The sequence below is a fragment of the Durio zibethinus genome, unplaced genomic scaffold (assembly GCF_047325235.1).
Source record: "Durio zibethinus cultivar Kanyao isolate XHJ-2024 unplaced genomic scaffold, ASM4732523v1 HiC_scaffold_3, whole genome shotgun sequence".
In the NCBI taxonomy this organism is placed as follows: domain Eukaryota; kingdom Viridiplantae; phylum Streptophyta; class Magnoliopsida; order Malvales; family Malvaceae; genus Durio; species Durio zibethinus.
The window spans coordinates 7,972,134-7,977,133 of NW_028323044.1; positions in this window are offsets into that span (position 1 = coordinate 7,972,134).

Here is a 5,000-nt window from a genome sequence, read left to right on the forward strand (position 1 = left end):
CATACAATGGTCCCCTAAGCCTTCACGTGAAGTTTCGTTGGAAGATTACTCGTTTTCTATTTTTCACGATTTTCGAAACTTTTTGCGGTTCGTGATTTTTTAGAATTTTTTTAGAAGGAGTTTTGGCCCCAAATTTTGTGGACGTGATCCTTCTATTTTTGTTGGCATGCACAAAAAAATTCAGCTAAAAACTCGAACCGGAGAAGATTTCGTGACCGTTTGAAAAAAGTGTCCCCATTTCAGACACTTGAACGGCTACTGGTAGCAAACCTGTAAAATCTCAAACGCTCTTTAAGGGGGTGTGAGTTCTCAGAGGTTTGATGAGGGATAGGGGGCCAACACAAGGGCCAAGTACCAGCACCCATCGCACGTCATGTGCGCACACCCCCCCGGCCCCCCTCCCAATCGCCGGAACCCCAATGCCGCCGGTCAGGTTCTCCGGCGGTACTCCGGCGATGCTCCGGCGATGCTGTCCCGAGTGAAAAAAATGCGGCACCAGCACATGCTGGAGCCAAGCATGGGCACCGTGGCTCAAAATCGAACTTCGGCCAAGGCCTCGACCATCAATGGCACATGATGACGCATGGTGATGGCACATGCATCGACCATCATCGGCATAGGCTGCCCTTCGGTACGGGCACTTGCCTCGACCGCCATCGGCACAAGCTGGGCCCTGGTGTGGGTTGTTGCCTCGATCACCAGCGGCACATGCTGAGCCTTGGTGCGGGCGGTTGCCTCGAGCACCATCGGCAGACCCTGGGCCCTGGTGCGGCCGGTTGCCCCGATAACCATCGGCACACGCTGGGCCCTGGAGCGGCCGGTTGCCTCGATCACCATCGGCAAAAGCTGGGCCCTGGTGCGGGCGCTTGCCTCGACCACCATCGGCACACGCTGGGCACTGGTGCGGGCGCTTGCCTCGACCACCATCGGCACACGCTGGGCCCTGGTGCGGGCGGTTGCCTCGATCGCCATCGGCACACGCTGGGCCCTGGTGCGGGCGGTTGCCCCCAGCACCATCGGCACACGTTGGGCCCTGGTGCGGTCGGTTGCCTCGAGCACCATCGGCACACGCTGGGCCCTGGTGCGGGCGCTTGCCTCGACCACCATCGGCACACGCTGGGCCCTGGTGCGACAGGTTGCCTCGACCACCATCGGCACACGCTGGGCCCTGGTGCGGGCGCTTGCCTTGACCGCCATCGGCACACGCTCGGCCCTGGTGCGGTCGGTTGCCTCGAGCACCATCGGCACACGCTGGGCCCTGGTGCGGGCGCTTGCCTCGACCACCATCGGCACACGCTGGGCCCTGGTGCGGCAGGTTGCCTCGAGCACCATCGGCACACGCTGGGCCCTGGTGCGGTCGGTTGCCTCGAGCACCATCGGCACACGCTGGGCCCTGGTGCGGGCGCTTGCCTCGACCACCATCGGCACACGCTGGGCCCTGGTGCGGCAGGTTGCCTCGAGCACCATCGGCACACGCTGGGCCTTGGTGCGGTCGGTTGCCTCGATCACCATCGGCACACGCTGGGCCCTGGTGCGGGCGGTTGCCTCGACCACCATCGGCACACGCTGGGCCCTGGTGCGGCAGCTTGCCTCGAGCACCATCGGCACACGCTGAGCCCTGGTGCGGCAGGTTGCCTCGACCACCATCGGCAGCCTCGACCACCATCGGCACACGCTGGGCCCTGGTGCGGGCGCTTGCCTCGACCACCATCGGCACACGCTCCGCCCTGGTGCGGTCGGTTGCCTCGAGCACCATCGGCACACGCTGGGCCCTGGTGCGGCAGGTTGCCTCGACCACCATCGGCACACGCTGGGCCCTGGTGCGGGCGCTTGCCTCGACCACCATCGGCACACGCTGGGCCCTGGTGCGGCAGGTTGCCTCGACCACCATCGGCACACGCTGGGCCCTGGTGCGGGCGCTTGCCTCGACCACCATCGGCACACGCTGGGCCCTGGTGCGGCAGGTTGCCTCGACCACCATCGGCACACGCTGGGCCCTGGTGCGGGCGCTTGCCTCGGCACCATCGGCACACGCTCGGCCCTGGTGCGGTCGGTTGCCTCGAGCACCATCGGCACACGCTGGGCCCTGGTGCGGCAGGTTGCCTCGACCACCATCGGCAGCCTCGACCACCATCGGCACACGCTGGGCCCTGGTGCGGGCGCTTGCCTCGACCACCATCGGCACACGCTCGGCCCTGGTGCGGTCGGTTGCCTCGAGCACCATCGGCACACGCTGGGCCCTGGTGCGGCAGGTTGCCTCGAGCACCATCGGCACACGCTGGGCCCTGGTGCGGCAGGTTGCCTCGACCACCATCGGCACACGCTGGGCCCTGGTGCGGGCGGTTGCCTCGACCACCATCGGCACACGCTGGGCCCTGGTGCGGGCGCTTGCCTCGAGCACCATCGGCACACGCTGGGCCCTGGTGCGGCAGGTTGCCTCGAGCACCATCGGCACACGCTGGGCCCTGGTGCGGGAGCTTGCCTCGAGCGCCATCGGCACACGCTGGGCCCTGGTGCGGCAAGTTGCCTCGAGCACCATCGGCACACGCTGGGCCCTGGTGCGGTCGGTTGCCTCGAGCACCATCGGCACACGCTGGGCGCTGGTGTGGGCGCTTGCCTCGAGCACCATCGGCACACGCTGGGCCCTGGTGCGGCAGGTTGCCTCGAGCACCATCGGCACACGCTGGGCCCTGGTGCGGCAGGTTGCCTCGAGCACCATCGGCACACGCTGGGCCCTGGTGCGGGAGCTTGCCTCGAGCGCCATCGGCACACGCTGGGCCCTGGTGTGGGTTGTTGCCTCGATCACAATCGGCACATGCTGAGCCTTGGTGCGGGCGGTTGCCTCGAGCACCATCGGCAGACCCTGGGCCCTGGTGCGGCCGGTTGCCCCGATAACCATCGGCACACGCTGGGCCCTGGGGCGGGCGCTTGCCCCCAGCACCATCGGCACACGCTGGGCCCTGGTGCGGGCGGTTCCCTCGACCACCATCGGCACACGTTGGGCCCTGGTCCGGGCGGTTGCCCCCAGCACCATCGGCACACGCTGGGCCCTGGTGCGGGCGCTTGCCCCCAGCACCATCGGCACACGCTGGGCCCTGGTGCGGGCGGTTGCCCCCAGCACCATCGGCACACGCAGGGCCCTGGTGCGGGCGGTTGCCCCGAACACCATCGGCACAAGCCGGCCCTTGGTGCGGGCTCCTGGCTCGACCACCATCGGCACACACTGGGCCCTGGTGCAGGCGGTTGCCTCGAACACCATCGGCACACGCCGGCCCTTGGTGCGGCCGGTTGCCTCGACCACCATCGGCACACGCTCGGCCTTGGTGAGGGCGCTTGCCTCGACCACCATCGGCACACGCTGGGCCCTGGTGCGGGCGCTTGCCTCGACCACCATCGGCACACGCTGGGCCCTGGTGCGGGCGCTTGCCTCGACCACCATCGGCACACGCTGGGCCCTGGTGCGGTCGGTTGCCTCGAGCACCATCGGCACACGCTGGGCCCTGGTGCGGCAGGTTGCCTCGAGCACCATCGGCACACGCTGGGCCCTGGTGCGGGCGGTTGCCTCGACCACCATCGGCACACGCTGGGCCCTGGTGCGGGCGGTTGCCTCGACCACCATCGGCACACGCTGGGCCCTGGTGCGGGCGCTTGCCTCGAGCACCATCCGCACACGCTGGGCCCTGGTGCGGCAGGTTGCCTCGAGCACCATCGGCACACGCTGGGCCCTGGTGCGGGAGCTTGCCTCGAGCGCCATCGGCACACGCTGGGCCCTGGTGCGGCAAGTTGCCTCGAGCACCATCGGCACACGCTGGGCCCTGGTGCGGTCGGTTGCCTCGAGCACCATCGGCACACGCTGGGCGCTGGTGCGGGCGCTTGCCTCGACCACCATCGGCACACGCTGGGCCCTGGTGCGGCAGGTTGCCTCGATCACCATCGGCACACGCTGGGCCCTGGTGCGACAGGTTGCCTCGAGCACCATCGGCACACTATCGGCCCTGGTGCGGGCGGTTGCCTCGACCACCATCGGCACACGCTGGGCCCTGGTGCGGGCGGTTGCCTCGAGCACCATCGGCACACGCTGGGCCCTGGTGGGTTTAGGCACATCTTCAAATTTCTGCCGTGCCAATGCCATTTTTATGGCTTGTAAATTCATACAATGGTCCCCTAAGCCTTCACGTGAAGTTTCGTTGGAAGATGACTCGTTTTCTATTTTTCATGATTTTCGAAACTTTTTGCGGTTCGAGATTTTTTAAAATTTTTTTATAAGGATTTTTGGCCCCAAATTTTGTAGGCATGATCCTTCTATTTTTGTTGGCATGCACAAAAAAATTCAGCTAGAAACTCGAAGTGGAGAAGATTTTGTGACCGTTTGAAAAAAGTGTCCCCATTTCAGACACTTTAACGGCTACTGGTAGCAAACCTGTAAAATCTCAAATGCTCTTTAAGGGGGTGTGAATTCTCAGAGGTTTGATGAGGGATAGGGGGCCAACACAAGGCCAAGTACCAGCACCCATCGCACATCATGTGCGCACACCCCCCCGGCCCCCCTCCCAATCGCCGGAACCCCAATGCCGCCGGTCAGGTTCTCCGGCGATGCTCCGGCGATGCTCCGGCGATGCTGTCCCGAGTGAAAAAAATGCGGCACCAGCACATGCTGGAGCCAAGCATGGGCACCGTGGCTCAAAATCGAACTTCGGCCAAGGCCTCGACCATCAATGGCACATGATGACGCATGGTGATGGCACATGCATCGACCATCATCGGCATAGGCTGCCCTTCGGTACGGGCACTTGCCCCGACCGCCATCGGCACAAGCTGGGCCCTGGTGTGGGTTGTTGCCTCGATCACAATCGGCACATGCTGAGCCTTGGTGCGGGCGGTTGCCTCGAGCACCATCGGCAGACCCTGGGCCCTGGTGCGGCCGGTTGCCCCGATAACCATCGGCACACGCTGGGCCCTGGGGCGGGCGGTTCCCTCGACCACCATCGGCACACGTTGGG